Genomic DNA, 11,916 nt, shown 5'->3' on the forward strand with positions numbered 1-11,916 from the left:
ACATGTTGCTTTCAAGGAATGGCTCTGACTCTCGTGGGTGCAAAAGCTCCTGCAAAGAGCAACCATTTACTTGGGTAATTAAGAATCACTGTATTAATAAAAAAATTATTGAATTGTCCTTTGAAATGCTTGTTACAGAAAATTGGTAAAAAAAAAAAACCCAAACATTAAATTTGGAATAAGAATTATTTCTTTTTTTTAAGTTCTGTCTGAAACATTATTAAACTTCTGTAAATATTAAAAAGAAAGAGAGAAAGAAAGAAAGAAAGGAGGGAAGGAAGGAAGAAAGAAAGAAAGAGAAAGAAAGAAAGAAAGGAAGGAAGGAAGAAATAAAGAAACAAAGAAACAAAGAAACAAAGAAAGAAAGGAAGAAAGGAAGAAAGGAAGAAAGAAAGAAAGAAAGAAAGAAAGAAAGAAAGAAAGAAGGAAGGAAGGAAAGAAAGAAAGGAAGAAAGAAAGGAAGGGTCCTAAAGATGGACATTAAAGAAAGTCCCAAGACCAATGAAAACATTTGGTTTTTAAGCTTCTGTCTTTAGACTTCCCACTCTACTTTCATTTCCTACAAGGAAAACCCAATCAGAAAGGGCTCTGATATTCTTGCTTTCATTCAAAGATTACAATACCTGACTTAGCCTATCCTGATTGCAAATGTGCTTGAGTTTTTAATAATCTTGCAAAATACTAAAAGACATATGAGAGTATATGTAATAGCATTTTAACAGATTATTACATCAGAAGGGTTCTAATCTAATGGACTGTTCGTCAATTTGATTGAATTGTCTGCTGATATTATTGCATTGCTGTGGGAAGTAGGAAAACTGATTAATTGAAGGAAATTGATCACTGGGATTTATCCTTGCAGAAAAGATCTTACTTAGGTTCCTTCAAATTACTGTGCTCTCCTTTTTGTTTGGCTTGAAGGAAACAATCTTCTCCTAACTATTGCTATCATAATAATAGTTTATATATGAGAATAGAGCCATAAGACTGTGTGGGCTGAACCCTTTGAAACCATGACATATAATAATATTCCTGCCCTTAACATTTTTCCAGTCTTGAAGCAGTTTTACCACACTGATGCAAAACTAAAATAGTTACCAGAGGTTGACATGTAACCATTTTATACTCTTCTGAGTTTAAGTGTCTAGAGTCCTTAACTAAAGACTCAGATGGCTGCATCAGGGGCAAGACCTCTGTAAGTAGAGTATGACATTTTGAAAGGACAAAGTCATTCTTTACCACCACTATATCATGTAGCCAAAGGTCTGTATCAGGTACTTGAGACATGACGGAGGGATTAAGAGTACATCGGAAGAACAATATCAGGCAACCAGACACACCAGAACTCCCAGGGACTAAACCGCCAACCAAGAGTACACATAGGGGGATCCATGGCTCCAGTTGCATATGCAGAAGAGGATGGCATTGTCAGGCATCAGTCGGAGGAGAGGCCCTTGGTCCTGTAAAGGCTTAATTCCCCAGTGTAGGGGAATGCAAGGGTAGGGAGATGGGAAGGAGTGGGTGACAGGGTGGGGGGAACACTCTCATAGAGGTTGGGGGTGGGTTGATGCAATAGGGCACTTCAAGAGGGGAAACCTGGAAGGGGAATAATATTTGAAATGTAGATAAAGAAAATATCCAGTAAAAAAGGAAAAATGAAAGGGAAAAATACATCCTTCTAAATATATGACAGACCTTAAAAAAAGAGTACAAATGCTCTAGAAGAACAGATATGGTCCCACGTATTGAGAAAGCAACTCACACCTGTTCATAATTCTAGCTCCATGGGGATGGGAGTTCTCTCCTGGACCTCTGTGGATACCAGGAATGCATGCAGTACATGCACATGTGGTCAGTCAAGCACACAATATAAAAATGGTAAATCATTTTAAAAATGTTCTGTCAGTATAGAAAAGATTAAGGCTTTCATCAATAGGCTCATATAGAGAGTGGTTCTGATGCTAAGTTACTGTTTCCAAATTTTTCTTTTCCTTCTCTCTCTCTCTCTCTCTCTCTTTCTTTCTTTCTTTCTTTCTTTCTTTCTTTCTTTCTTTCTTCCTTCCTTCCTTCCTTCCATTCATTTTTAATCTAGAAAGAGTTAATTTATTCAACAATAAGTATTCAAGATGACAGTTACATCTGGCAAATAAATGTTTTCCTTACATATATTGTAAAAATGACGATCCTAATAAAAACAATCTACAAATTCAACCCAATCTTCATCAAAATCTAATAGAATTTTTCACAAGAATTGAATAAAAACTTCAAAATTCATATGTAAGGACAAAATATTCATGATAGCCTAAGCAATTCAACAGGACTCTGGGCTATATCATCATGCCAGAGTGAAGCTAAAATTAGAGCCCGAGTTATAAACAGCATACATGTTATTGACATAAAAAAAAGTCGGTCAACAGAATACAAGTGGTGATAAATGGTGACTCAGATATATTGCCATACACATACTGACATTTAATTTTTGACAAAAAGCCAAACATACACTAGTGTTAAAACAGCACCGTTTACAAATGGAGCTGTTCAAACTGGGTACTTATATGTAGTATTGCTTGTTTAAACGTCTCCATTTATAACTTTTGTAATATGACAAATAGTTTATATTTGAACTGTGTACATAGAATTGGTTCAAAGTCTCACACTTACAAAATAGCTTGTTTCCTTAGATACTTTGAAGTTAATGGTTGATGTATTAAACAAATGCTCTTTGAATTGTCAGTGTCATTTAAACACCTTTTCATTCATGACTTTTTTCTACCATATAATTGATTTATGTGAATTCCTGGCCTAATACTTCATGAAGCACTTACTCAATTGTATCAGAATAAATAGAATTTTCAATATGTCACACTAGTAAAATAAAGTCAGAAGTGTCTATGTTTCACAATTTATGGGGACTATTTTTATTTTAGAAACAATTACATGAGCACTTTATTTAAAGTTTTATCTGAAAAAGAAACAATTAAACTTGATCCATGTGGATTAGCTGCAATAAGAGCTGGGAAACCTGAGTTCAATGGTTGGCTGTGAGCATCTGCCTCTGTATTTGTCAGGCTCTGGCAGAGCTTCTCAGGAGCCTATATCAGGCTCCTGTCAGCGTGCACTTCTTGGCTTGAGCAATAGTGTCTGGGTTTGGTGGCTGTATGTATATGGGCTGGATATCCAGGTAGGGTAGGCTCTGAATGGCCATTCCTTCGGTCTCTGCTCCAAACATTGTCTCCAAATCTCCTGCTATGACCTGAAGCATCCACAGTTGGGTCATCCTTCTTGACCAAAAGCTTGACCATTGCTTCATGTAGTCTGGATTGTATCTTGGGTATTCTGAGTTTTGGGGCTAATATCCACTTATCAATGAGTGCATAATGTATGGGTTTTTCATGATTGGGTTACCTCACTTAGGACAATATTTTCTAGTTCCATCCAATTACCTATGAATTCCATGAATCATTGTTTTTAATAACTGAGTAGTACTCCTTTTTGTAAATTTACCACATTTTTTGTATTTATTCCTCTGTTGAAGGACAACTGGGTTCTTTCCAGCTTCTGGCTATTATAAATAAGTCTGCTATGAACAAAATGTAGCATGTGTCCTTGTTACATGTTAAAACATCTTTTGGGCGCCAATTGTTTCTTAATCGAACAATAAAGATACCAGAGACCAATAACTAAGGACTAGGCGGGACACTTAGAGTTGCATGGGAGGACACAGGAAAAATTAGGAGGACTAGGAAAGAAGAAGGAGGCAAAAAGACAAGAGATAAAGCCAATCAGCCATTTGAGTTTTCGATCGAAGTGACCAATGACCACTCTATTCTATTATGCCTTGGATGGCAGGAGAGGTTTAAGAGTGCCCAGTTATTGAGTAACCAAAAGCATTTTAAGATTAATTGGCATGGTGTGTGTTGTTTTATCTGTAGATCCAAGGGAATCAAGGTGGGTCTGGTTGTGAGGGGTCTGGTTTAACCCCCCAGAACTTAAAGTGGGTAGCAAAAACTACCCACTACAGGTTTTTTTATTAACCACATAGTTGTTTAATCAAAGATAACCTTCAGAGATGTTTATAACTGTTGTGCCCAATTTCCAGAGCTAAGAAAGACCACATTTGAAATATATGTATATATATATATATATTGGGGAGGGGAAATGGATGGAGGGGATGACCAGGAGGAGACCAGGGAGCGTGATATAAAGTGTATAAGTAATAATAAATGAATTAATTAATTGAAAAAAGAACCATGCATGAAAAATTACAATTAGGTATTAATAACAAACAAAAATTCTTTTTTTTTAAAGATTTATTTATTTATTATATATAAGTACACTGTAGCTGTCTTCAGATACACCAGAAGAGGGCATCGGATCTCTTTACAGATGGTTGTGAGCCACCATGTGGTTGCTGGGAATTGAACTCATGACCTCTGGAAGAGCAGTCAGGTGCTCTTAACCTCTGAGCCATCTCTCCAGCCCACAAACAAAAATTCTAAATATAAAACACATAAACCTTAAATTGAAAAATAAATTACCATTAGTTACCAATAGTATATTTAAACCTAAGTGTCTTCTAGGGAGCAGAGTTTTAAAAGAAATAAACAAGCATTAGATAGAGGTAATGAGAGAGGGTTTCAAAAGAAGAGGGAATGAAATAGAAATGATACTCAAAGAAGTTACGACAAGAAGCATATGAAAATTGTCAGGATCCTAAGTAGAGTAATGAAGTTCAGAGGTGAAATGTGGAGATCCGTAAACAGCACCGCATTTCAAAATGTGGAAAGACCAGATAAAGGACAAAACTACTATGCAGAATAAACAAGGAAAAAATTACTTATACAAGAGGAATTTCATTTTGAGTCACAGCTTTTCCTCTTCATACAATAGTGGTCACGATTCACTGATAACACATTCAAACCCCTCAAATTGGGGGGAAGGGATGTCGGGTGCACTAAGCAGCAAAACGAAATTGTCCTCTAAGAATTCTTGCTTTAAAAATTTATTTATTTTATTGGCTATTTTATCTATTTACATTTCAAATGTTATCCCCTTTCTCCCTCGTCCATTCACTTCCCCTCCTCCCCATTCTTCTAAGAGGATGCTCCGACTCCCACCCATATACTCCTACCTCAACACCCTGGCATTCCCCTACACTGGGGAAAGGAGTCTTCACAGGACCAAGGGCTTCTCCTTCTATTGATGCCAGACAATGCCGTTCTCTGCTACATTTATGTCTGGAGCCATGGGTCCCTACATGTCTACTCTCTAGTTGGTTTCTTAGTCCCTGGAAGCTCCGGGGGCTGGAGGGGACAGTCTGGTTGGTTGATATTGTTGTTCTTCCTATGGGATTGCAAACCCCTTCAGTTCCTTCAGTTCTTTCTCTCTCCTCCATTGGGGTCCCCATGCTCAGTCCCATGTATAGCTGCAAGCATCCTCATCTGTATTGGTAAGGCTCTGGCAGAGCCTCTCAGCAGACTTCCACATCAGGTTCCTGTCTGCAAATGTTTTCTTATTCCTATCTAGTGACCTCCTTACTTTTGTGGCTTTCTTTCTTTTAAAACTACTGCATTTACTAAGGGTAGCTTATATAAGTATGGGTAGGAAGTTATTTGCTGGACCAGAGCCAATTTGCCAGTGGCTAGCCAACTGAAGAAAATGGTATCTCTTGTCCAGGTAGTTATGGACTGCCAATTATTCCTCCAGAAGATGTAGGATATTTTGGATACCTACCACATTCATGATAAAATATTAAAAATCTCTTGTGGAAGCCATGTGAAAGGAAGCAGAGCTAGTATGTCTTTGTGATTGCAAGAGTCATGACACTTCATGTCTGGATGGACATGTTTCTTTGTCCTCTAACAGTTATCCTGACCTTTCCAGCCTCCCACTCATAATATCCACTGTGCTTTACAGGAAGTGATATAGATCACAAATTAATGGTTAAATACTCAATAGTTGCCTATTTTCAGTACTTTTAAGAGATATCTCTCCTCTTTTTCACTACTCTTTACAAAGAGAAAGAACACCTAAGGCCAAGGTTGAAATCATGACTAGTCTATGGAAAAACATACATGCATTTAGAAGATAGATTGACATTATGCACATTTAATGAAGACACAGTTGTATCCCCATCATCATGCTTCTGACTGGTATTTTATTAGTTTATATTCAATGCAATGAAGTCTAGATTCTGTGGTGCCAGAAAATGCTATGCAAGTTGTCAAAGGAGGGTTGCGGCCAGTAGTCCTTCCTAGCTCTGTCGTCTATGAACCTCAAAGATCAGTAGAATGATGGGCTACCCCTAAATATGCATTAAGTAGCATTCACAGGCAGGTTGAAACCAGTAGCCATCTAATAGTATTTAAGGCCCACTAATACCAGAGTAATTTAATAGGGTCAAGGACCGTAGAAAAGAATCTACTACTGTCACTTAGTAGAGCAGTCTAATTCCTAACTCTATCCTATGTCTTATCCTCGTATATGCAAACAAGTATAGATACCATCCTTCTTCAAAGAGTATTTTCTTTCAGAAAATGGAGACTATCATAAACCAAACAAACAAACCAATAAAGAAAAGCAGACCTGGAAACAGTATAGAGATTGTGATGACTGGATCCTGGGGAGCCAGGTTCAGTAGATACATTTGGAGCACAGCTTTGACAACTCTGGCTTTGATTGAAGGAGCCTGAATTGCAGAAAGTCTGTTGTGAATTATTCTGTCCTAGAAATGGCTATATAAACTAGATATGAACAATTTCACTATTATAGATGTTCTAAAGCACGACAAGAATTTCCAAGATATACCCCTAGATAATGAAAATCTGGAATGTGAAAACAAACAAACAAACAAACAAGCAATAAAAAGAAATGCTGGCAACTTAATGACTGCTAAAATGTGTGCAGTTAGCTTATCCCAGGGATGAGGATTCTTATTGTTTGTCTAATGCAGAGGGATCAACCTTGAAACTATGTATACAAACAACACAATGGACTCAGCAGGTAGGTAGAATTATACTTCTGTGCATACATATACATGCATTTACATATTTATGCAACAGCAATAATCAAAGAAAGAAAGACAATCAATTTGAGAGTGGAGGTTGCATGGGAAGGGTTGGAGAGAGGAAACCTGAGAGATTATAGTATAGGGAATGGGGGAATGTGATATAGTCTATTCTAATTTACAATGTAAAAAAAATAACATTTTAAAACTTCAAAAATAATTTAAATGTGTATTCTCAAAGAAAAAAATGCCCAGCAAAAATAAAAAAAATCACAGTATATTTTTAAAAGCTATTTTCACAACCATTAGCCAATAGGATAATTTTCAAGGTATTCATTAGCGAGATCTGTTATTGAATATTGGGAAAGATGGGACACTTTATATAACTGTGGTAAGGACATACCTCTGGTAAGTAAGCAACTAGTTTGTAAAACACTGCTTACATTTTTTGTAAGGGCTGTATTTTTTTTTAATTTTTTTTTATTAACTTGAGTATTTCTTACTTACATTTTGAGTGTTATTCCCTTTCCCGGTTTCTGGGCAAACATCCCCATAACCCCTCCCACTCCCCTTCTTTATGGGTGTTCCCCTCCCCATCCTCCACCCCTTGCCACCCTCCCACCAACAATCACGTTCACTGGGGGTTCAGTCTTAGCAGGACCCAGGGCTTCCCCTTCCACTGGTGATCTTACTAGGATATTCATTGCTACCTATGAGGTCAGAGTCCAGGGTCAGTCCATTTATAGTCTTTAGGTAGTGGCTTAGTCCCTGGAAGCTCTGGTTGCTTGGCATTGTTGTTCATAAGGGGTCTCGAGCCCCTTCAAGCTCTTCCAGTTCTTTCTCTGATTCCTTCAACGGGGGTCCTGTTCTCAGTTCAGTGGTTTGCTGCTGGCACTCGCCTCTGTATTTGCTGTATTCTGGCTGTGTCTCTCAGGAGAGATCTACATCCGGCTCCTGTCGGCCTGCACTTCTTTGTTTCATCCATCTTGTCTAATTGAACACCGCTTACATTTTAAAATGTAAAACATTTTGTTATTGTCTTTAAAGTAATTGTTTTGTTGAGGATGTATTCAAGAGAAACACAATCGTGAAAAGATCAACTAAAATCATATTCACAGTAACATTTCTTCCAGTATCCCAAAAGTGGGGAAAAATCCCACAACTCTATGTTTTGAAAAAGAGGTAAACAAGATGTTGTTGACTCAAACATCAGGAAAATATTTATCAAAAATGAAATATTGGTAAATACTATTACATGGATGAATTTTGATTCAATATGTGCCTGAAAATTATAGAAGTCAAAATCAGACCTCACACAATAGGCTTCTAATCTTAAGGAGGTTACAGAAAAGATAAATTATAAAGACAACATATGGTGGCTCAAAGCTGAGATCACAGGATTTGAGGTCATAATTTGTACAATATTTCATTTTACGGATATGAAAATACTTTTAAAATGATTACATTGAACGATTCGAAACTATTTGAATACAAAAATTCTATGTAACTATAAATGAGTAAATTGCTCATTTTGAATGAGGAAATATCATACTCTTAGAATTATGTTTGATTATAATGCTGTGAACATTACTAAAAGTCATATTTGTGAAAATGAGGGAACCCATAACATAAGAAAATACTGCTGTCAGCGTGTCATTCTTTTGAATCATAAAACACTGAACATGCCACCAAACACAAATGCCACTTCCTTTTGAAAGATGCCAGGAAGGCTGGCAAGGAGGCTTTGTTGGTGAAAGAGTCCTTGTCCATACAATCCTGACAATATGTGTTTGGTTCCTAAAACCCAGATAAATGTTGAAAAAGGGAACTGACAACATAAAATTGCTTCCTGAACTGTCATATTTAGTAATTGGAACACTCATACTTGCACTCATGCATGCATGCAATATGCTCACATACATAAAGTTTTTTTAAAGAATATTTTTTCAATGAATATATACAGCGCTCATTTATATGCAGTGCTACTCATTTTATTTGTTTTCTGCTTCTGATGTGTGTGCGCGCGCGCGCGCGTGTGTGTGTGTGTGTGTGTGTGTGTGTGTGTGTGTGTTATACTAAGCAAGTTTTCATTAAAACTCAAATATCTGAATTTGATTGTCAAACATGAGAAAAACAGACACAATTTTCTGGGCATGTTAACCATAATTTGATCCCTTTCCCAGCATTTGGGAATGAGCATTCTTCCCCCCAGCAGGACACTTTAAACACCAAGAGGAAAATTTACCTTTGCATTCGTTGGCTTACAAGTGCACATGTCTTGGCTTTACTATCTCTTAAGTAGAGCTTACTTTGCAGAGAATCTGTTTATCTAGCCTTAGCGCATGGCAAAACCAGAAGTGTTTTTGAAATAGGAATACGTAACTTGAAAATGCACAGTGCATAACTGAATATTTGAACATGTCTAAAAGCAGTGGAGCAGTGTGATCCTTATAATCCACTTTACTTTTTTTTCCCTGAGAGAAAAGGGCATGGTTAGCTAGGATTTATTTCATCTGCAATTTTCACATGACAAAATTTACTTTTAAGTTTAAAATGATGTTGTTTCAGTCCCTGGTGTCTGAGTGTGATGAGAGCTGGAAAAGTAGACAGAACTGCAAATGTCTAATATTGACATGGCATTTGCTTTCCATTTTCTTTAGTGTGCACTAGTGGGATGTTGCTGAATTTTAAAGCCTTGGTAAAGTCACTAGTGGGGACTGTCTATTTATTTCATGGAGCAGGAAGTGAATCTGAAGACAGGCGATTATTTTCTAAATCACTGATAATTGGTTTTTATTTTCGTTTATGGTGATTTTTCTTTTGCTATACTTGGGCTGAAAAAAGAAAAAGACCATGGATTTTAAGCCCATTGAAGAGTTCCAAGTAAGAAGATGCTATTTCCATACAAAATATGAATCTGTACTTTGTAAATACATTGAATGCCTGTCAACAGTGAGGAGGGACTCAGTATCAATCACTTAGTGTCATGACAATCATGGCTTGGTCTCTATTTTCATCAATTGGAAATCTTTGCAGCAATGCCTCCCTTTGGTTTCCTTTGTCAGATTTAAGTGAACTACAGCTAAATATTTATTTTGGATCTTTTATGTGGAAATTCATAATATATTATGAAAACTTCACCTAGGAGGCTAGGATACCGCTGAGTCAATAGAATAAGTTTTGTACAAGCATGAATCAAAATGTCATTTCCTAACAAGCTGCCTTTGGACAAGCTGGGCATGAAGGGGAAGTAGGTTGAGATGACGGTGGACTTCAGTGTCCCTGTGAAGAACAACCAGATAACAAGTAACCAAAGATCAAGGCTGATGTTCTAAGGATCAAATTCTGCATGGACAATGGAACCAAGACTGTTATCCTAGGCCAGCCTGATCATGTCCCAATGCCTGACAAGGATCCCTTAGATCCAGCTGCTTCAGAACTTCAGGGCAAGGATGTTCTGTCCTTCTTGGTCCAGATATAGAGAATGTCGGTACCAACTCCGCAGTAGGAACTGTCATCCTGCTGAACAACCTCCACTTTCATGTAGAGGAAGGAGGGAAGAGAAAGGATGCTTCAGGGACCAAGGTTAAAACTGAACCAGGCAAAATTAATGCTTTCTAAGCCTCACTGTCCAAACTAGAGGATGACTATGTAAATGTTTTTTCTACTGCCACTAAGCCCACATCTCCATGGTGAGTACGAACTTTCCACAAGTGTGTGGTAGACTTTTTACTAAGAATGAGCTCCAAGGCTTTGGAGAATCCAGGGGGATCCTTCTTGGCTATCTTGGGAAGATCTAGGTTGCAGAGAAGACCTAGCTGAACAATATAATGATGGTCAGAGTCAATGAGATGATTTTTGGTGGTGGAATGTATTTTACTTTCCTGAGGGTTGAGTAACAAGAGGGAGATTGATACATCTATTTATGATGAAAAGTATCCAAGCTTGTCAATGATCTTATGTCCAAAGCCAAAAAAATAAAAAATAAAAAAAAGTATGAAAATTATTTTGCCTATTGACATTATCATGGCTGACAACTTTGCTGAGAACACCAAAACTCACCAAGCTACTGTGGCCTCAGATATACCTGCTGGCTGGCTGGGCTTTCACTATGGTACTGAGATTAGCAGGAAATATGCTGAAGTTGTAACTGGAGCTAAGCAGATTATTTTGAATGGACCTGTTGGGTATTTGAATGGGAAGCTTCTGCCAGTAGAATCAAGTTCCTCATAGACAAGGTAAAAGCTACCTCTAGGGGTTGCATCCATATTGTAAGTGGTGGAGACATTGTTAGTTGCTTTGCCAAATGGAGCAAAAAGGAAAAAGTCAGCAATGTGAGCACTCAGGGCAGTGCCAGTCTAGAACTCCTAGATGGTAAATTCCTTCCTGGGCTGGATGCTCTCAGCAATCCTGAGTATTTTCATGCCTTTTCATTCCTGTGCACAGCCCATAAGTCAACTTAGTGTTCTTAGTGCATCTGTATTTGGTGTGAGCAAAAGATTCAGCTAGTGTCCAGGAGGCAGTACTAGAAACCCATAAACAGTTGTACAGCATCTCAACTGGTCTCAGCTGCATTAGGATTTGTCTTCATTAGTCACGATCCCATTTAATTTTCTTACTGATTAAACCATTGTGAAAATAGTGTCCATAGTTTTATTTCTTATAGGAAAGGACTTTATTTTACTTTATTTCTTTTACAAACTTAAATGTTTTCTTGTATGGCCTATTACATGTGTTTTCCAGCCTCAAATTATCAATTTGTTAAACAATACTATGCGAGAGAATAATGTGTAATGCCTTGTTCTTTTCCTTCTGTAGGATTTAAACATTAATAATCATTGAGAAAAGTATTAGTAATGCTCTATCTAGTTATCATTTCTGAATAGATATAGTAAACCAATTCAGGCCAA

The 11,916-nt window shown here is 37.3% G+C and overlaps 1 pseudogene; it reads left to right on the forward strand.

Moving 5' to 3' along the window:
* The first annotated feature begins 10,206 nt into the window (after nucleotides 1-10,206).
* Nucleotides 10,207-11,469, forward strand: Pgk1-ps10 (phosphoglycerate kinase 1, pseudogene 10; annotated as a pseudogene).
* The last annotated feature ends 447 nt before the right edge of the window (nucleotides 11,470-11,916 follow it).

The sequence above is a fragment of the Rattus norvegicus genome, chromosome 14, assembly GCF_021556685.1.
Source record: "Rattus norvegicus strain SHRSP/BbbUtx chromosome 14, alternate assembly SHRSP_T2T, whole genome shotgun sequence".
In the NCBI taxonomy this organism is placed as follows: Eukaryota; Metazoa; Chordata; class Mammalia; order Rodentia; family Muridae; genus Rattus; species Rattus norvegicus.